At 40.2% G+C, this 22609-nt stretch overlaps 1 protein-coding gene across 1 annotated transcript in view; it reads left to right on the top strand.

Moving 5' to 3' along the window:
• The window catches only part of LOC129690514 (EGF-like and EMI domain-containing protein 1), a 589445-nt gene that overhangs the window by 151408 nt on the left and 415428 nt on the right, over positions 1-22609 (top strand). The gene's annotated exons all lie outside the window — the stretch shown is intronic.

Here is a 22609-nt window from a genome sequence, read left to right as displayed (position 1 = left end):
TCTCTCTCTCTCTCTCTCTCTCTCTCTCTCTCTCTCTCTCTCTCTCTTATGAGTGAGAATATACCATGCCTAGTTAGCTTAGCCTGGATAATTTCTTCCACACATAGCAAAAGATGTATCAGTTTCTCTCGGATTCATGCTCCATAATAGCATGTCTTTAATCTCGTCTTCTATTTTAGGGGCCAGTCTTTAGCTGAATCATGGGAGCTGTTTGTGTTTCACAGGAGCTAAGCTAGCACATGCCACAGGCAGTGGACAAGAAGATCAGGCTATAAAGAGCTCATATTTAGCCCAGAGCACAATGTAAACTGGCTCCCTGGGACCTCTCCCTGCCCAGAATGCTGAGGACAGCGGGGAAGACAACTACAGGGAAGGACGATTTACAGAGTTTATAAAGGGCAAGTGCTGAGTTGTTGCTGGGGTCCCATCCTGAATGCCAAATTGATGAGCCACATCAGAATCATGGACATAGGCATCTCCCTACACTGGCTGGGACCTTGTCACGATGACCATGCCCTTCGTTTTTGTTTTGTTTTGTTTTTGCCTTCAGAAATGGTGATTCCAACTTGAGTGTCTATATCTGAAACTGAATACTGGCTTTTAAATGGGTATTTCAGGACTTGGTGGCTGGGGTAAACGCAGGTGAGGGGTCTTGAGATTTGTTTTGTTCTTTTCTGATTAGGCATTAACAATGTGTTTAATTTTTTTTTTTCTTTGCAGAATGAGGGAAATAAAGACTCATGCAGGAGGTTTTTGTTTGTTTATTTTTTGTTTTTTTCTGAAAAGTAAATGTGAAAAACACATATCAGTTAGAGTTATTTACCAAGAAATGGTAGGATTGGTCAAAAACATAGAAGAAAGAGAATAAATCTAGTATCAGGCATACTTCTTTGTCCCTTTCTTTTTATTTGACTTTGGGCAGATACTCAGAGTTCTGATGATTATCTGAATTTTCTCTGAGTTCCTTAGTTAGAAGAACAATGGACACAGATATTTAGGAAGAGAAGAACAATGGATGAGATATTTGAAGGGAGGGGTGCCTGTATTGTCAGAAGAACTCTTCTGGAATTATTGAAAGCAAACTGAGAATAATTTTGGAGCAGTCATTAATTTTTAGTGGGCACATGGTTGAATTTGGCTGTCAGTATTTTGTGGTGAAGGTAATGTATCATGAATGGTTGACATTCACTGTTGTAATAATAATTTAAGTTCATATAATGAGTCTGTTCAAAGCATGGAGTGTATTTAGCAACCTGTACACATAATTAACATTTTAATTCCCCTGAATATCTTATCTCATTATCCACACAGCTTAGGAAAATTTATTAAATAGACCCTAGCAACCAGCAAGCTTAGATTCCCTCAGACCACAGAGGATGCTGAGTTTCTATTTGTGGTGGGGGTTGGGATTGGTGTTGGGGTGTTGAGGGGAGGGGTGGTGGTTTAAGCCAATTTGAAAGGAGGGTAGGAGGCTGGGACGTGGCTTCTGATTGGACCTGCTCAGCAGCACTATGAAGTAATGAATGTTGGGTTTGTTTTGAGTGGTGAAATTTGAAAGTAGGGCATTTTACCTTCAAATTTTAAATTTGCTCTTGTGCATATTACCGCCATGACAACGAACTAAAGCCCGCCCTAGCCATGTCCATAACATTTTGAACACTCCACGCAGGCTCGGCTCCTCACCCTCCTCAGCACTGAATGGTTATCTGCATCCCAGGGATGTGTGACCTCTCTCTGTGGCACTTCCTGATTTTCTCTCTCTCTCTCTCTTTTTTTTTTTTTCTGCAACTTATTTCTGCAAAGGAACAATTGGATCAATTGTCCAAGAAGCTGATACCTAAGATCTGGGGTAAAATGATACTTTATTGGTAAGCCTCAAATTCCCATAAAATTTACATTGTGATACAGGAGTCCTAGTGTTAGGTACTGTGGACAATATAAACACAATCACTTAAATGAAAACCGACAAAACTCGCCTATTCTATTAACTGGACGCCAGAAAGTATGAGGTAGAAGAACTGAAAACCTAAAAGTGTCCTCATTTTCTTATCTTACATGTAGAGGAGAAATTTGTGCTTTTCTATTGATAATTTCTGACCTATATTTTTCAAATTACCAGACGATAAAAACTAGGAAACATTTTGAATCCAAGTGAGAAGTATATGATAGATGTAGTTGTAGTAATTTAGCCATTAGGATAAACTCAGTTAACATGCAAGGCCTTTACGTATGACTAAACTTTCAGAGCCACTTATTCACGAACAGAGAATCAACCATTTGGGTAATACTGAGGTGAATATAAATACACCGAAAGTGAAAAATGTATAAATGTGTTTTCCAGGAGCAGTTAATTTTTCTTTGACTTAGAGTCACCATCTCATTGAAGTGGTGAAAACTGGTGATAGAACTCTTTAGCCAGACTTAAGGAAGGAACCTTGAAAGCAGCAATTCTAAGTATAACAGTTCTCTGACCAAGCATGCCTGAAGGGAACTCTGGTTTCCCCCTAAATGAGCATGCCTAACTGGAGGGCACAGGCATGAATGGGACTGAAACTCCAGTCCAGCTACTCCCTTCTACTGAACAACTTTAGAACCGACTTACTCAGCTTTCATGGTAAAGATGGATTATTATGTCCATCCTCCAGTTTCGGCCCAATTCCTAAGTGATTTAAGGGTTCTTTCTTTATGACAGGGAATGTTATAATGGCATCATAGGCCCATTAAGGGAAAGCTGATTCCTTCTGGTCAAGAAAATAGAATTAAGAAAAAAAAAATGGCTTGGGTGGAGCCAGTCAATCACATTACCAGGGGATTCAGATTCTCCGTAAGCTATAGTGAGAATTTTGGTTTCTTTAAAAACTCAGTTATGTTATGTGAATATGCTTTTGTTTTAACCCAAAGTGTGAGATATGGAGCTGCTTCAGATTGTCCACAGCAGTTAACTATGATGTACCCTATGTTCTGGAAGGGGCATGATTTTTGCCAGCTGCAGGTAGTTTACTTCTAGGATATCTTGAGAGGGTATAAATGGGATCCCTGAGAGGGCCTGTGGCAGCTGCTGCGCCCCCTGCTGCTGCGCCCCCTGCTGCTGCTGCTCCCTGCTGTTGCCTCTGGTTCCTGCTGCGGCTTTGCTATTGTTGGATTAATGGATTGCTGCAACTCTGGTTTGCTGTTGCTGGCTTGCTGGCTTGCTGGCTTGCTGTATATTTTGAAGAAAATTTGACTTGCCTCTAGGAACCCTGACCAGCAGGAAGTAGTTTGAAGAGGTCTACTTCCGCTTTCCCCTCTAACCTTCTATCTCACCTACCTAGTGTTGGGGGATGAAGGGATTGGGGTGGAAAAAGATGGAGCTATAAGAACTCAAATAAAATAGCTTAAAAAATGCACCTACAGTAAAAGACTTTACCATGGCTTAAGGTGAATCTGAATGTATTCTTTTTACTCTTCTGTTTATTTCCTTTGGCTGTTGACCAATACCTAAGTGTGCTTTTTCTAGTATTTTAAGCTTTCTTCCTTTCTCTGAAGCTCTCTCCAGACCCTCCACTCACCTATCCTGTGGCTGACTTCTATTGTTATACATGCAGCTTACTTCAACAGGCATGGCTTTTTCTCTTCCCAGTCTCCATATTCCTTTGTGTCAGCTGCCAAGATTACCAGCTTGAATCATTGTTTTTCTTTTTTCTCTTCTTCTTTTCTTTCTTCTTCTCCTTCTTCTTCTTCTTAAGTTATTCACTTTGTATTCTGGCTGTAGCTCTCTCCTTCATCCCCTCCATGTCCCAATTTTCCCCCTACCTCCCATGTCCCTCCCTTAGTCCATTGATAAGTGAGGTCCACTTCCCCTACTATCTGACTCTAGCCTATCAAGTCTCATCAGGACTGTGTGGATTCATTTTCCCTGTGGCCTAAGTAAGGCCACCTCAGTAGGGGAGGGTGACCAAAGAGCAGGCAACCGAGTTCATGAGAAAGACAGTCCCAGCTCTCCTTACTAGTGTACCTCCATGGAGACTGAGATGCTCAAGTGGGCTACACCTGAGCAGGGGGTCTAGGTCCTCTCCATGCATGATCCTTGGTTGATTCATCAGTCTCTGCAGGCCTCTCCTGTGCCAGAGTTTTTGGCTTTGTTGGTCTCCTTGTGGAGTTCCTGTTCCCTCTGTGTCCTTCTACCTCTCTCCACCCTACTTCTTCCAAAGTTTGGCTGTGAGTCTGTGCATCTGTTTCAATTTCCTGCTGGGTGAAGTCTTTCAGAGGATATTTATGGTAGGCTCCCATCCTATTCCCTGTCTTCTTGCACTTCTGATGTCTATCCTGTTTGCCCTTCTGAATGAGGATTAAGCATTTCCCTAGGGGTTCTCCTTGTTGTTTAGCTTCTTTAGCACTGTAGAGTTTAGTATATTTATCTTATATTTTATGGCTAATATCATTTATAAGTGAGCATATACCATGTGAGTCTTTCTGCTTCTGGGTTACTTCACTCAGGATGATCTTTTCTAGTTCCACCCACTTACCTGAAAATTTCATGATTTTCTTGTTTTTAATTGCTGAGTTGTATTCCATTGTGTAGATGTACCACAATTTCTGTATCTATTCCTCAGTTGAGGGACATCTAGGTTGTTTAAAGACTCTGGCTATTACAAACAAAACTGCTATGAACATAGTTGGACAACTGTCCTGCTGAATAATGGAGTATCTTTAGGATATATGCCCAGGAGTAATATAGGCTGAATCTTGATTGTATGCATATGAATACCAGGAAAATTAAATGAGTATCTAAGAAACCTTGTTAGGTGTCTCTGGGTGGAATAGATGGCTTGACTTAATGGGTTTGACAGTATCCACAGACACCATAAAATATGGGGAGTAGCCCTGTTATATCCAAAGTTGAGGAAATTTATCATGAGTCAGAAACTGTAACAAAGACTACTTTTATCTAAAGAAGACAGACATCATCGGTGAGACAAAATGACTCCTATGAAGGTATGCTGTGCAATGCTGTGCTGTGAGGTCACTTTATGAGCTTTTTGCAAGGGCAACATGAAATATTCACATTTTATCTGTCTTTGTGTTAGACTTTTTATCACCTTCACCAAACACTGGACAGAAAGTACTCAAGGGCGGCACATTCATTCAAGCAATGGTTTCAGAGTTTAGGCTAGAGTTGACCCCAAGTGAATGGGCAAAATGTGGCAGTGGGGCCCCCGAGGCAGAGGACACCTGAACTCTTTGTGAAAGCATGAGGCTCAGAGTATGACAAGAATGGACCAAAGATATGCCCAGAGGCTGCTTCCTGTAGCTAGCTCCATCTTAAAGTTTCTAGAACCTCCCACAATAGAACCAGCAGCTGTGGATCAAGCATTTAAAACAAGGATCTGTGAGGGATATTTCATATTGAAAGCACAACAGCTTTTGTTGTACCATTTGTACCTAAGAACTTTATAGTAAACAATCTTAATCCTGGGAAGATGTATGTGTAGGGGTATGTGTCCACCTATAATCTTCAGCCTTACTCTTCCCTCTATTATTAATAAAGGACCACTAGCCAGCAAGATGAACTTAGCCATTCTAACAAGTGTGAGATGGAATCTCAGTCTTTTTGTTTTCATTTCTCTGATGACTAAGAATGTTGAGCATTACTTTGTTTCTCCTCCATTTGATATTCCTCTATTGAGAATTCTCTATTTGGCCCTGTACCCCATTTTTCAATTGTATTACTTGATTTGTTGCTTTTTAATTTCTTGAGTTCTTTTTATAGTCTGGATATTAGCTCTCTGTCAGATGTAGGGTTGGTGAAGATCCTTTATCTGTCTGTAGGCTGTTATTTTGTTCTGTTGATCATGTTCTTTTCTTTACAGAAGCTTTTCAGTTTCATGAGGTCCCATTTATTGTTTGTTGATCTTGGAGCCTGTGCTGTTGCTACTCTGTTCAGGAAGTTGTCTCCTGTGCCAATGAGTTCAAGGTTCTTCTCCACTTTTTCTTCAACAGATTTAGTGTTTCTGGTTTTATGTTGAGGTCGTTCTCCTACTTGAATTTTACTTTTGTGCAGGTTGATTAGTATGGATCTATTTGCATTTTTCTATGTGTGGCCATCCAGTTAGACCAGCACCATTTGTTGAAGATGCTATATTTTTTAATTGTATGGTTAATAAAACAGCTGTAATATTGTTTATCAATTTGTGACAATATTTTTAGAATTCTTCGTAAAATAGGCTTTCAAAACCTAGCCTTTCCATCTAAGCACTTATATGCTAATTTTCCTATTTCTTGGCTTGTGATACATATCTGCATAGATGTATGAGTGAATATATAAAACATATTACTTGTCACAACCTTAAAAGAGATTCGACAGGTCTCATTGCATTCCATCCTTATGCTCCATTTGTTGTAATTGACACCTTATTTTTACAGTTTCTTTTATAATATGAAATCATCTTCTGTCTACTTACTTAGTGCTTGATATAAAATTATTTAAAAGCTATAAATCCAACAAAACATTATTAAATTATTTATGTTTTTCTTGTCTGCATCAAAGATGTGGATTTGTGGAACATTCTATACCTCCATAGCTCTATTACTCATAAGGTTGCTCCTTCAGACATTAAGCTATCCAGACTGTCCTTCTCTTCAATTTTTATATATTTTTTTTTCTGAAATGTTTCTCCTATAGCTTTCTGATTTTTATACTACGTGTTGTCATCACTCTTGGCATTCTCTTTAGTTTGGATAAACAATCCGGTCTGATCGTTGTTTGTTTTCACAGAGGGCGGCTGCGTGGGAAACAGAGGTGTACTGGCATTTACAAAGTTGGTGGCTCTTTTGCCCTACATTCCTCCGTCAGACTAAGCAGATCTAAATTCAATATTTTCCTTTAAGTTTTGATAATCATGCCTTTTTGTTTCCTTGTAAACAGGATGCTAATGAGAACCTGATGATAATGAGGAAAGTGGTGCCAGGAACACACATGCACATCCTTCTGGCCTGGTGTGTACGTAATTAGTTTGCTTCCTCTGGAAGCCTTCAGAGTCTCTTCGTTCTCTTTGGAATGCTGGGCTTGCATCAGGAAGTTCATAGGCTTAGAGCTAGCCTTGTTTAATTTTTAATTTCTGCTAATCTTGCTCAGCCTCATCTTAACTCATCCCACTAAACATATCTGCCTATTGTGTTACATTTCTTGTATTCTTCTTTCTGTTGCATTCTTTTCTAAAAAAAATATAATTTTTTATTTATTACAATTTATTCACTTTGTAGTCCAGCTGGAGCCCCACCGTCATTTCCTCCCAACCCTGCCCCTCCCAACCCCGCCCTCCCTCTCTCCCTTATCTCCTCCTATGCCCCTTCCCCAGTCCACTGATAGTGAAAGACCTCCTCCCTTTCTAGCTGACCCTAGCCTATCTGGTCTCATCAGGACTGTCTTTCATATTCTTCCTCTGTGACTTGGTCAGGCTTCTCCACCCCCCTCCAAGGGGGAGATGATCAAAGAGCCAGCCACTGAGTTCAGGAGCCTACCACAGCGGGCCCCTGAAAGACTCTACTCAGCAGGATATTTAAGCAGATGCTGAGACTCATAGCCAAACTTTGGGCAGAGTGCAGGGAATCTTATGGAAGAAGGGAGAGATAGAAAGACCTGGAAGGGTCTGGAGCTCCACAAGGAGAGCAACAGAACCAAAAAATCTGGGCCTAGGTGTCTTTTCTGAGACTGATACTCCAACCGAGGACCATTCATGGAGATAACCTGGACCTCCTGCACAGAGGTAGCCTGTGGCAGTTCAGTCTCCAAATGGGCTACCTAATAAGGGGAGCAAGGGCTGTCTCTGACATGAACTGAGAGGCTGGCTCTGTGAGTTATTTGTTTTTAACAGCATAAATATTTCTCTATCTGGATATTTCATATATAATTATTAACTTTTTGCTGTTCTATAGACATTTCTTTGCTGTTTTGTATTTTAATATTTGAGATTTAGTCATTTGCAACCTTAGGACATCACCCCATCCCCACTGCTAGTTTTCAGTTGTTTTATTCTTTGAAATCTATCATGAACAATGAAATCAATGTAATGTAAGAAGAGCATAGCTGTAAGGAGATGCACTATTTATCACTACTTATTATCTGTATATGTGTTTCATTAAATACTATGAATATGCATATATAACATGTCATATGTGAAATAGGTTTATTAGTCAATAAAATTTAAGACTTACTGACTTAAATCATAATTAATTTTTTGTCCTATATTGACACAGAACCTTCTCCAATTCTTGTCAGAAATGCTTTCTTGCGCTCTCTCTCTCTCTCTCTCTCTCATATCTCTGGCAGTCTCACATTGCAGCCTTGGACCTCACTATGTAGAACAGGCTGAACTCACATGTATCTGCCTTTATGATCCCTAGATACTTGTATTAAAAGTGTGCTCTGCCATACAAGGTCCAAAGATTCCTTGATTGTAGATACAATATCCTCTTGGCTCTCTAAAAATTGTAAAAATATTTTTGAATAGTTGTGTTTTTCCAAGGTTTAACATCCACATTTTCCTGCTTTTATAAATTTGTTCCTTTATGTTCTTTTCTTATGATAGTAAGAGCCCCCCCAATATCTCATTCCTCTTTGATTTGTTTTGTCTAAAAAAGACTTCTTTAATTAACATAGCTAGTTATTAGAGTTATTAGCCATTTTCCTTTCATTTCCTTAAATATGAGCTTTTTCACTTCAAGACTACAGAAGAACCAAAGTTTTTGGCAGCTACTGCCCAGTAGCACCAAGATATAGATGTTTACTGTCCTATGTTCTGCTGGTACCAAGGAAGGAGAATGGTACTTTGGAAGTAAGAATCCCAGTCAGCTTTTTTTCTTTGTCCAAATGGGATATGGCTCCTTGTCTTGTATCATTGATATAATGGCTTTTCTAATAGCTTTACCTTGGGAGATGAGAACAAATGTCTGTAAATCCCAGAAAGGGCACTGTCAACAGGATGAAGAAATGATTCCATCCAATCTTGCATGCTGTAGCAGTGAGCTTATTTGATTTTCCTCTAGGAGCACAGTACAGAGTACTTACTGTTTTACTGCTAACTCCCACCAAAGGATAGGCAATAGATTAGGAGATCTGCATCAGCCAAATTCTCTACACAGTTTCACATAGCTGCACCAGTAGCCTGCTGTCTTCCAGACCTTATTTGTTGCTTATATAATCTTGGGGAGGGGTTGCGTGAGCCCCTCTGGGAAGATTTGAGCCACCCGAGCCTTTGTTTCTGTGAGTTTCATAAATCTTGCCCATTTCCACCCCCTTACTATCTTCCACCCCCTCCTATCTTCTCTCCCCTCCCTCCAGGATGGAATAATTCAGTTCAAGAAAATGGCTACAGAAGAATTATAGAGAGTTGACATTTTCAAAGCCTTGTTCTACTGGATTCAGGCCTTAGCATTTTCAGCACAATCTGCTGCATGGGGTTCCAGCACTGTAGAAGAAAAGATCCGTGTACTTAATCCTAATGAAAAAAAAATCACTAGCTTCTGGCTCCTGTTTTAAGGGGGAAGGGGTTGACACATGGTCTCGCTCTTCTAAATATAGTATTTTAACGAACCTGATGCATCATGGATTGTTTCTCTCCTGTACTCACTGTACTGAAATATCTATGGAGATCGTTTGGGGAGAACTTTGTTGATGTCTAGTGTTTGAGGCTTTTGTTTTGTTTGCTGTGTTGTATTTCTCCAGCCACAGGCCAACCAATTTATATTGTTCACAGGTTTCTCTGACTATGATGTCAGCATCTTTACTGTTTTAAATTGTCAGCATATCTCTCCCCGCCTCACCCAAGTATATTGTCTTTTCAATTGGAGCATGTGTGTGTGAGAGCAAAAAATAAGCTCTCTCTGCTCTCCTCTCTCTTTTAAACTAGACAAATGAACTTCCTTGAACTAATATTTACTGTAAATGGCAAGGACTTGAATCCTATTCTTACCCTTTGCCTGGCAATTTTACTTCAGGTTACAAGTCCCAAGAGAGCTTAGCTATTGTACAGAAATAACCTCGTGTTTCTATTGAATTATAAGAATGTCACATAAGGGACTGGTAAGATGTCTCAGTGTGTAAAAGTGCTTATTGTACAAGCATAAGGATTTGAGTTCAGCTCCACAACACCCATGTAAAAACCATGAAAGGTATGCATCTATTACTCCGTCATGGGGGATGGAGAGAGAAGGATTGCCAGACCTCACTCACTAGCCAGTCTAGTGTATGGATGGATTCAGATTCAATGAGGTAACTCATCTCAAAAAGAGTAATGTGGGCGGCCTGGAGCTGCATCTCTGTGAGTGCATGCTCGTATGAATGCTAGAGGTCCCAGGTTCAATCTTCAGTACTGCCAATAATAACAAGTAATAATAATAATGAGAGCAATAATGGGGAAAGAGAGAAGAAGATACTTTATTTCAACTCCTGGCCTCCAATGTTACAGACATGTTTGTACACAGATGCGCGTGCACACACACACACACACACACACACACACACACACACACACATTTCGCACATATATGCACATAAAATTTAAAAAAAATTAAAGATAATAGCATTATTAAGTCAACTCTGGCTACTACTCCCATAACATGGCATGATATCATTAAACTCATGTATGCTGGGCTGGGCAGATGTGTGGTGAATAAAGCACTCACTGCAGAAGTGTGAGCACCGGGGTATAAATGCCGAGGACCCCTGTGGAGTTGGGCATGGTGTGCACATTGGCAGACCTAGTGTTCCTTCTGTCAGGTGGGAGGCAGAGATCAGAGAAGCCCTGGAAACTCAAGCCTCAGGTGGCCCAGCATGCACCGCTGTGGACAGCTGTCACAAGCCACCTGGAAGTTGTGGACTGGCAACTAGAGTTGTCATGTGACCTCTTCTCAGACACTATGGCACCTGTGTGTCCGCCCTCACATACACAGACACAAACAGTGATAAGAGCCACATACCCAAAGTTCCTTCAAGTTGCGTGGATAATTTTTGTGGCATAATGCCAGGCTGAAATAAGCACGTAAAATGTGTGTATGTGAGATAGTCACAGATCCACTTATGAATCTCTGAACAAGAGTGTGCATCTTCATTAAAAAGAACAAGGATCAAATACGCATACACTGTTATCTCTATTTTTGTAGTTTTTACAGTGTTTTCATTTTTGTACAGTGTAACAACATATCTTGAATTTATAAGTTGAATTTTTAAATCCAATTTTCAACTTTCCATGTTTAGTGTTTGTCTTGATTACTGTGCTATTGCCGTTAAGAAACACTGTGACCCGGGCAGCTCTCATAAAAGAAAACATTTAATTGGGAGATTGCTTATAGTTTTAGAAGGTTAGTCCATTATCACCATGGATGGAATCAGACAATCATGACACTGCCCCTTTATATGGAAAACCGTGGGAGCTTTATATCTTGATCTTCAGGCAGTGGGTGGGTTTGGGAAAAGGGAGGAGAGGGAGTGAGAGAAATGGGTGGAGGCTGTTGGGAAGGGAAAGAGATATCTATACCTGTATCTGTATCTATATCATCTATCAATCATATAGATCATACATGTGTGTGTGTGTGTGTATGAGAAAGAAAGAGAGACAGAGAGAGGAGGGAGAGAGAGTCAGAGACAGAGTCAGACTGGGCCTGGTATGGGCTTTTGAAACCTTAAAGCTCACCTCCAGTGATAAACCTTTTCCAATTAGTCCCTGTCGCCAGTCCTTTCTGAACAATTTATCACCTGGAACTAGCTTGCAAATATATGACCTTACAAGGAACATTTTCATTCAAAACATCACAGTCCTTGAGGGAGAGTCTGCGTCCATTCTTGACTTCATTTTATATGTCTGTAGCATGATATGTGTTTTCACATAGCACATTCACATTATTGTTTGTGTGTTTATTTTAGCGATGTAACTTGACTATAAGGTCTTTGGAGATAGAGACAAACATAACTCTTTTTAAACAAAGAATTTGAAGGGCCAGGAAGGTGGCTCAGAATGTAAAGTTAACTTGCCATGGAATCCTGGCAATGTGAATTTGCTCCACAGAACCCATGTGAAAGTAGAAGGAGAGAAACAAATTTGCCATCTAATCTACAGATACATACCATGGCTCAATGCCTCCCCCACACAAGTATGCTTACAGAGAAATGGGAGGAGATGGAGGGAGGGAAACTATCCACTTCAACACACTAAAAATAAATAAAAATAATCATCACAGCATTTCTTTTTGGGTCTTTGGTTTGGGTAGGTATAGGATAATACTGATTCATAAAATGAATATGGAAATGTCCCTTCTATTTTGCAGAATAGTTTGAGGAGTATTGGTGTTTGTTAGCTCTTATTTTAAGGTCTGATAGAATTCTATAATGAATCTTTCTGGCCTAAGCAATTTTTAGTTAGGATATTTTTTCTATCTCACTGGGTGTTATAAATGTATTTAAAGTACCACTTCATCTTGATTTAACTTTCAGAGGTTGTAGAAATCTAAAACTTATTTTATTTTTCTCTATTTTTCATTCTGGTGAAAATGTATTTTTAAAATATGTCTTTATGATTTTCTGAATTTTCTTAGTATCTGTTACAATGTTTTCAATTTTAGTTCTTAATTTGTATCATTTCTCTCTCTCTCTCTCTCGGTTATTTTGGCAAAAGGTTTGCCAATTTTGTTAATTTTTTCAAAGTATCAACTCTGTGTTTCTTTGACTTTTTAATATTGTTTCTTTGTTTATGTTATATTAGTTTCCACCCTGATTTGGCTTATCTTTTCATGGGTTTAAATGTAATATTCTGTGGATATCTGTTAAGTGCATTTGATTTATGCCATCTTTTATCTTCAAAATTTCTGTTTAGTTTTTTTCTCCCATATGTCCTGTTTACTGGTAAAAATGTGGTATTAAAATCATCCACTGTCACTGTCTTGGTGCTGATTTTTGGATCTGTTTGTATTTCTAATATCTCCTTTTGACATTTATTCATATTTACTTTGATTCTTTCACCACTTGTGTTATTTTCATTTTGAAATCATTGGCTGGTACATCATCTATGTCCATTTTCTCAGGTGAAAGTACTGTGGAGACTTACTGTTTTGCCTATTCATGTTTGTGTATTTGCAATGGGACCCAGGCATCTTGAGTTAGATAATTTGTGGGGGGTGGAGGAACTCCCGAGTGAATGTGTCCTGAGTGAATGTAGAAGGACTGGATGGAGTCCTGAGTACATGTGTATTGTTTGACATGAGCACAGCCGTGTAAAGGACCTCGATGCCTCAGACTCATGGGAATGACAAAACCTTCCCCAGGTAAGAAATATGGAAAAGCTTTCCCCTGGTCCCTCTGAAGATGGTAACAGTCTGTGCAGGAAGCGTCAACTGCGGCATCCTAGTCTCAGGTGTTCACAGCCTCAGACCACTCCCCTGCAGAGACCCTCACTGATCTTGTTCAGCTTCCTTGTTCAGCTGTATATAATAGCCCCACCTCCTTCTTCAGCTTTATACAACAAAGCACCTCCTTGATTCATACTTATAAAATAAACTCCCTTAGTTTCCATCATGCTGGTGGGGCATCAACATCAGAGGACACAGCTCACAAAATCCCGGCTTTTCTCTATGTGTGTGTCCTTTATTTGTTCCAGGTTGCCCCAGCTAGAGCACTGTCTAAGCTGTGAAGGCCGTGGCAGTTATTGGTACTATTTTTGGTAGGAAATGGTTGTAAGGTATTTACTAGACAAGATGACTTGAACATAGTTTCAAGCTAATAAAAAGTGGGTCCAGACTCTTTCATAGAGTGAGCTTTGAAATACAAAAAACAAACAAACAAACAAACAAACAAACAAACAAACCCAACCAAACAAACAAACAAAAACTCACACCCTAGGTTGACATACCTCAGTTAGCAAAAACAGTTAGACAGAGTAGAACTGCAGAAGCCACAAACAAGTTTCGTTCATTTAGGGGCTTTCTCAGAACTATTATGGATTGGGTCTTTGTTCTTGTTTTGTCAGGTGGTGCTGCCTCCGTGCTAGGTTCCCAGGCCTGAACAGTACTTTCATCACGGTGTCACTTGTGCTAAGGTCTGGGGGCCTGTTACATTCCTATTGTCATGAGTCATATCATGGACTCATCAGTTGGCAAGGGGTTAAAATGTCTCCCTTTTCTTTTCTGAGGGCTATTTTTGAATATGTATAATTTTTCTCAATCATTTTTGACTGATGGTATACAAGCAACAAGATTCTCACAGACTCATGCAAAGACCTTCTTGTCTCATAAAATATAGGTTTAATCTGTTTTGATTCTGAGGAACAACCTCAGCTAGGAAATCTAACTGGGCCTCCAGATGGAAAGCAGAGGATTTTGAATGGTACAGGTCTGTGTCTACTTGAGTAATGAGTTTTTAAAGGTTTTTATCCCTCATAACTGGGCCTGAAGTTTCAGCTATAGAAAAGCCCTAAGTGCCTGCCCCCACTAACAGGGAAATGAGAACAAGGACAGCTTACAGAGCATGGAGAAGCCCAGAATCTAGATTTAAGTAGCTCCTGCCCTCTTTTCCATTATAGATGAACATCTGTGGTATGACATGCTGAGGATGCAAAGGAGTATGTTCTCTTCCAGTAAAAAGAATGCTAGGACTACAAAGAGATTGGCGTGCCCCTCACAAACCCACAGAGCACAATGGCGTTTGTCTGGCTTCTGGAAGTTCAGAAAGTGAAAGGGTCCAATTGGGCAGGCATCATTCTGGATAGATTGGGGCCTCTTTTCTTTACTGGTGGGCTCACAGCCCAAGGAGCATGCTTGTTTTCAGGAGTTAAGGAAGCATCCCCCTAACTTCTGGACACAATACTGTACAGAATTCTACCTAGTAGGTGGTTGAGTCTCGGTAGATAGGTTGGATATTAGCTCCCCAGTTTGGGTCTCTCTTAATTCCCATACCCAAGGTCCTGGCTTCTGGGAATTTAGGGCCTTTCTCATGGTGGTAGGGAGCAGAAAAAAAAAAAAATAGGGCAACCATAACAATAGGGCCTGTGTCAGTCTTATCGTTAGAGGTTTGGGAGAACTGGTGACAACATGTCTATCACTATCTCTTGCAGGCTCCTTAGGCTAGGTATGATGGGTATGAAGGGTAACACTTGTGACTGTCATCACTGTAGGGGTGATGAGGTCCACAGGGTATTAGCATTTCCATATTTGCTGCAGGCTTTGGGTTGGAATTCTCTTTACCTACCTAAGGTCACCAGGCTGGACATGGGCAAGGACACAGCTTCTCTGTTCTCAGGGCCTGTTGCAGGGGTTGGAGTAAGGAGTCAAGGAGAGAATGTTTAGTAATTTCTGTCTTGGCCCTTAGGTCAGTTTTTGCCAGTTTCAAGGACATATTTAGTTAAAGTTTTCTTTTTATTATTTTCACCATTCTTGAGCTTTGTGGCCTATGGACACAATGTAGTTCTCAGTCAGCATATAGGACCTTGGCCAGATTTAGGGAAACATTTGTAGTGAAGGCTGAGCCATTGTTGAACCCCAGGTGCAGGGTCAACTCAAATCCAGGAATCTTGGAGGAGTTTCTTGTTGACTATTGAGGCTGTTTCTGTTTAGATGGGAAAGATTTCCACCCATTTGTCTTTTCATGTGGTTAACCAGCTTTATGGATCTGAAGGTTTAGTCTTTGCATTTTTTCAGTGTGGATGTTTGAATGGAGTTTCAGAAGGCTCAGTTTGAGGGAAGTATTATTTCAAAGCCTAGGAGCATGCATTCTGTAGAGTTCATGGAGTCTCACAGTAAATCTTAAGGTGCCTGAGGGAAGGATTCAAGACTTTTTATTGTGTAAGGGATGCTGGTAATACAAATCTGGGATTCCCTACCCAAAGTGCTAACTAAGGGAAGGGAAGGTAGGAAAGTGCAGAACATGGGGTTCTTGATTGGACTGAGGAATGTAGTGGCTGGTGTGGGTCTAGCATTCTTCCTTAGATAGAGGTAGTCTTTGGATCGAGGGGGTGGTTGCAGTTGGCTACTTGAGTCTAATATCTATCTAAGGAAGGGGCCATGGATGGACGGTGTTGGGCAGCATGGGTGAATTGTGATTGTTGGGGGAATATGGCTACAGATGGAGGAGGGCACGCTTACAGGTTGAATGGGGTTATAGACATGGGTTGGAACTCTCTACATGATCAGTGAATGTGGAAAGGAACACAGATTGCTTAAAATATCTTTGATGAAATGGAATCTAAACTACAGTAAAAATGACCTCTTACATAGACAACTTTGTATTCTTTGCAACTCAATGAAGTTTTATAAAACAAAACAAAGCAAAAACCTAGAGCCTGGCTCTTCTTCATTAATGAAAAACCCATTTGCTTTGCAAGGTGACCAAAGAATTTTGATGTTATAGACCACACAGAATTTTCTGAGATCATTTTGAGTCCACATTGAAACAATTCTTTAAGGGACTGCTGCTTGTCAAATTTTGGCATTCATTTAGAGAAGAACATCCATTGTAATATCTATTTTATTTTTAAGATCGATTTTAGTTATTTATAAGTAGATATGTCTGTAAGTGTATATGTTCATATGATTGCAGGTGCCCACAGAAGTCAGGGGTATAGGATCCCCCTGTATCTGGAGTCATAGGCAGTTGTAAGTTGAGCTGGGAACAAATTCAGTTCCTCTGCAAGTGTAACACACACCCTAATCCACAAAGTCGTCTCTAGATGTATCTCTGGGAGACCTGCCTTTTATGAAGGGAAAGGAGGAGGAGTGGATGGGGAAGAGGGAAGGGAAGGGAAGAGCTGGGAGGGGAGGAGGATGAGAAACTGTGGACAGAATGTTATATATGAGAGAATAATAATTAATAATAATAATAATAATATAATGATGATGCTACCAAATCTTCCTTCCACAACAGCACTTCTTTTTGTATCTAGATTTTCTTCATAAACACCAGTCAAAATAATACATCAAGACACATTGAAAGAAAAAGCCTGCCCGGGAATACAGATGTTTCCTACTTTCTACTGCATTCCTCGGGAGGTCTGAGGACAACTTTTGACAGTCATTCTCTACTTTCACCAAATGAATCCTGGGGGTTGATCTGAGGTTGTCAGGTTTGGCAGTAAGCACCTTCATTTACTGAGACACCTCAGCAGTCCTTTTCTATAATTAAAAAAAAATATATATATATATAAGACTATTTACTAGTTCCTTCTATTAACATATTATAAACTTTAGGTGACTTCTCCAAAGTTGCTTATTATTATAAGGCAAAAGTACAATTTAATATCTGACTATCCCAATCTAAGAATTCTTCACATTGAATCTTTGAAATGTAATGAGCTTTTTAAGTTTCCTGTTAATAGCTCATCCTGAATAATCTCTTGCTTGATAATCACTTTCGTCTGTCTAGCACTGTCTAGGTTCTGAGCACTGATGTAGTGTATTTCTAAGTAGAGCTTTTAAGGAATCTTGACGACATTTCCAAGATCTCCTTGACAGATGTTATCAACCATCCTTTCTTCAGTTAGAATTGACTTCAAGTTATCATCACACCTGTGTCTATTTAGCACTCAGACATCCTATAAGCTGTTCTCTCTCCAGTTCTTTGTCTCTTCTGGGTTTGAACATTCTCAGTTCTTAGTTAGTATACTGTGATCACTTTTGCTGTTTACAGTTCATATTGTAGGTTACAAGTCCAACAGGCCACCATGAAATGTCTTCTACAGTTTTTTTGTTAGTCATTTCAAAGATTTTTTCTGATGTAGTCTTAGCCATTAGTGTTACAATTCCAATATTTCTGTTTTCAGTCACTGACAGCTCAGCCTCTATTAGCTTCAAAAACTGACAGACCCAGCTTATAGCTGGGCTCTCCTCCACATGGAACAGTGTTGAATTATGCTGCCCTCCTCCGTATACTCCCTTTCAGGCTTTGAATCATACAGTCCTAATGGCACTTCTGAGATTTTTCTCCCTAGCATATTTGTTGCAGTGGCTCACTTGCTACCTTAACCATCTGTATTAGCTACTTTTCTCTTGCTGCAACAAAATGCAGCTATACACACACACACACGAACAGACACACACCACATACACACAAACATATGCACACTGCACACACCAACATAGAGCTTACTTTAATATTGAAGATCTGTGTACTTCAAACATTTGCTCTATGTGACTTTAACCTCAAATCATCTGTTTTCCAGGTTTTATTAAAAAATAAATGTATGTATGACATTTTGTCAATTTAATTCTTCAGCCCAGAGAGATGCTAAGAAGCCAAATAAAATGAATGGTCTAGGACACTGACCATTTCCTATGTCCTTTCTTTGGGCTCTCTTTCTCCATGGAATATCAAATGCTTTTCTCTGCTTTATTAGTACCCAAATTTGACTGTCTGGACTCTTGTTTGGGCTGTTTTTGACCTTACCCTTTCTGTACCTGAGCGCCTGATCTCCTGATAATAGCTTTCTCAAAATTTCTCCAAAGGGAGAAGTACTGGCCCCTTGTCCATATTACAAACTCCTCTCTGCTTTCAAGATCAGGTAAATCCACACCAGTAGGTACTCAGCCATAAAGGGAGACACCACAAATGTGATTTCACTCTGTTGTTACTTTATTGAGAGGTTAACTTATGTCTCCATGAGAGTTTCTGCAATTTTTATTATGAAACTTTGATAAATGTTCTTCCTCCTTAGTACTTTTAGTGCTTAAAAATTATTTGTTGTGCTTTTCTTCTCTCCCTTCCCGCCCCCTCTCTTTGTATGTGGGGTGTGTGTGTGTGTGTGTGTGTGTGTGTGTGTGTTTGTGTTTATGTGTATTCATGCACACATGGGCATGTGAAGTCACAGGAAAACTGTGGGAGTCAGTTTTCCTTCCATAGCCTGGGTTCCAGGAATGAAAATCAGGTCAGTTGTCTTGGCGGTAGATATCAGACATCTTTCTGGGCCCTCCTTTCTTTTCTCTTGTGATTTTTTTTTATTATTTTAATCATCCTTACATAAAAATTCACATGATCAACTATGTTCTTGTAAGCCTTATATTTCTAACAGAAATTCATCTCTCTCAAGTTTAAACATGGAATTCTAGTAATGAGTCACCAGCAGACTACTGGTTTGAAGATGTTCCTATTGTTACTGTGTCCTTCCAGAGCAGGCAAGCAAGAGCAAGATCTTATAGTTCCATTCATCGGGCACAATTCTCTCCAAGAGGAGTCCATTCCTGGGACCTAACTGTGCTCTAATGTCCCCATGCTTTAATACCACCACGTTGTGGGTAGATTCTCCAACCAATGAATTTAGACTAGACAATGCAGACATACGTGTACATGCCACTAGTGAAATGGGACTTACACACTATCACAATGTATTGCGTCAGTGGGCAGTAATCATTCACACCCCCTGCACGCTCAATTAGGAAGCATACAGGTGTGTATTGCACTCATTTTGTCATAAGCGTGGGATGGAGAGTGTGCTTCCTTAATGTTTATGAAATTCTATAATGCAAAAGGATGAATTAGATGATCTCACAATCATATGGTTGCATCATTCAACTGACCACCTTAAACAAATAAATATAAATAAGAGCAGAAGCAGAGCCACACTATATGAAGAGGAATAGAGGTGCCACAGAAGAAACAAAAGAGAATTTCCGAGAAGAGAAGCCACAATGAGGTTTTCTAGGCCAGTGATAGCTAGCGAACTCCAAATCACCTCTTGCTCAACATTTTTTTTTCTTTTTGCCAAATTTATCTCCTTTTAAGAATGTAATTATTTATTTTATTTTTAACACCACAATGTAATTATACCAGTCTCTCCTTTCCTTTAGTCCCGTCAAACTGTTTCACATACCCCGCCTTGCTTTCTTTCAAGTTCATGGCTTCTCTTTTCCTTAACTGTTACATATAGGTATATACACATATATTCCTAAATTTATAAAAAATGCAGCCTGCTCTGTCTGCATCATGTTTCTTGCATGTATGTCTCCCTGAGTGGTATTGTGAGAGACTTTCTTTTGGATTTCTGAGAGCTGGATTAGGTAACTTTACCTCAAAGCCCTGTTATTCCAAACGGAATGGTGTGCCCACTTATGATGAATGGACAGTCCCAATCCAGTGTTTAAGCAGATGTCTCTGTTTAAACTGAATGTACCATAAAATAAAAAACAAAAATCATAAATCTGGAAAAGAGACTGATGGGAGTGTAGGATGCATCTTAATACATTATATACATGAATGAAACTGTCAAAGAAACAATGAAAATAATTAACAAGCGTAAGAACAGAAAAGAGGGAGCATGAGGCAAGGAAGAGCTGGCCCTAAACAGAACCTCAGAAGAGAGAGATAGGAGAGGCTGGCAGGCTGTGAGCAGGAAGATGTGTGGTCCACATCTCCAGCCTGCGTCACTCCCAAGCGCTCCCTTAGGATGGCATCTAGAGTGAAGGCTAACTCAGAGCGAACTGTTAGCAGTGTGCGGAGAGCCCTTCCTACAGAATGAACTCCCAGTGTGTGCTTACCATGAGTATCTGCGCTGCCCCATTTCCAAGTCACACGCACACTCCTGCTGGCATGCCCACGTTTTTCTCCTTCTCCATTTCATCCCCACAGCCCTCTTGACAGTCTCAAATTGGATTTTTTTTTTTTTTTGAGGAAGGAGTTTTTCTGTGCTTTTCGGGGCGGCCCCATGCTCTAGGGCTTAAGCAGTCCTCTTGAGGATGACTCCCGTGAGTGTAGTCTGTCACTGTGTCTAACTCTGTGACTTCTGTATGTTAAGTCTCTCTGCTTGTCTACAGCTGCTGTCATTTTCAGAATATTTCCCGTTAATTTTTGTCTCAAACTATGTTGCTCCGAAAGGGCCCGAGGGTTGTAGAAGGCGTAGGTTTACACAATTATTGTCTGCCGCCAGCGAAACTCACCAGCTGGGACAGCATGCTCCCTGGTGCCATGGGCCGCTTCTCAACACAGTGCAATGAACCCAGAATTCATTTTCAAGTGGTTGTAACTAAAGGAATCAGAAGTTTTGGTGGGCGGTGTAACAGTGCATTAAGACTGTATAAAGTCTGAAAGAAGTCAGTGTATTAAAACCTCCGAGGAGAAGCCAGCACTGACTACAGGTTCACATCTGCACTCAGAATCTTGAGTAGTGCCAGTTATGCATTTGTCCTAGCCCTTAACCTGGCTAGGTAGGAAGAGAGGTCTAAGACTTTAGATGAAAGGTGAGAATCAGATCACTGAAATTCATAGTGGAGGAAAGCTCGCACTTAAAGGATTATTTTAAGTATTTTAGTGTTGAGGTACATGTGTGATTATTTTCATTTTAGACTCTGAGACAAGCAGGAGTCTAAAAGGTAGCTCTCCTCTCTCATCCAGCCTGCCACTGACCAGTTACCTCTGGAGGTGATCAGTTGTGGTTGGCTTATGTGTCTTGCCTGAGGAAGTTTTGGAATCAGACAACCCATCAGTTGGTTATAAGTATGCTGCTGTTTTCTTTGAAAACCATGTGAACCAAATTGAGTGAGACAGCTTAGACTAGCTCTGAGGGGCTGGGTGCTTCCTTTAATGTTTAGCCTGGGTGTTCATTGTATTGGACACAGTGTAATAAAGTTTAGGATGAAGTTTTGGAAGAAAATCTGGAATGAAAGCCAAAGATCTGTGTTCCTTGTCAGGAGGAGAGGCAGAGAAGCTTATCTCAGTCCCTTATCTATGTAGGTAAAAGTTGTCAAAGAAAAAAAAGAGTTTTTTGGTTTGTTTTTTGTTTTTGGCCTTGCCATTCCTAAGTGCCCATTATTTTGAAACTGAGTTTTTTTTTTTTTTTTTTTTTTTTTTTTTTTACAAAGCAGAAAAGTGAAGAGTGACCTCTGTCCATTCTGGCTGGTGAAAAAAGAAATGGACTGATTTCCTCTGGGCAATGTGCTCAGTTACCAGTAAGGAGAGGGTAACAAATGATGCTCATATGCCTTTGCATGTCTTATTTTAAAGACAACCCTATCTCCTGCAGTTTGGAGAAGCCTAGGAATTCACGGTAGTGTCATAAAAGCAGAATGCTCACCCCCATCCCCATTCACTCCTCCTTCCCCACCACTACCTCCCAAGACTTGCCGTCAGATCAGTTCATATGGGGCCTTGATGAAGCTCCTATGCATGTGGGCAGAGGCATTGTTGTCCAGTGTTAAAGGTTCCCTCCTAGGTGAGAAGCATCTTGTTAAAGGCAAGGCCACTGTCAACAGTTCTGTTTTAACCCCCTCCTAGATGGAACCTCAGGGGAAAAAATGTAATATCTACCAAGGAGGCCTTTTTGTCTAAATTGTAGTAGGGCTGAAAGTCATGACCCTCAGTACCTGCATTTTTAGTACCTGCAATGACAGGAACATCCTGAAACTGGTATTCAGAGGATGAGTCTGAGGCTGCTCAGACCTTTATTGTGCAAGCTGGCGCATGGTACCTGCATTCCAGAGTTACAGCCACTAAAGCCCACTGAAACCCAGAACTGAGTTCACACGCTTCACAGCCTTCCTGCGGGTGTTAGGAAGCACAACCCTTTACTGAAAAAAAAAAAAAATACGTGAGACTAACAAGATAACGGTGAAGCCTGCTTTAATTTTTTATGTGCCCCCAGTCTCTCAGTTAAACCCAGACTTACTT

The sequence above is a fragment of the Psammomys obesus genome, unplaced genomic scaffold (genome assembly GCF_907164565.1).
Source record: "Psammomys obesus unplaced genomic scaffold, mPsaObe1.curated_primary_1811, whole genome shotgun sequence".
In the NCBI taxonomy this organism is placed as follows: domain Eukaryota; kingdom Metazoa; phylum Chordata; class Mammalia; order Rodentia; family Muridae; genus Psammomys; species Psammomys obesus.
This window is presented reverse-complemented; position numbering and strand designations above follow the sequence as displayed.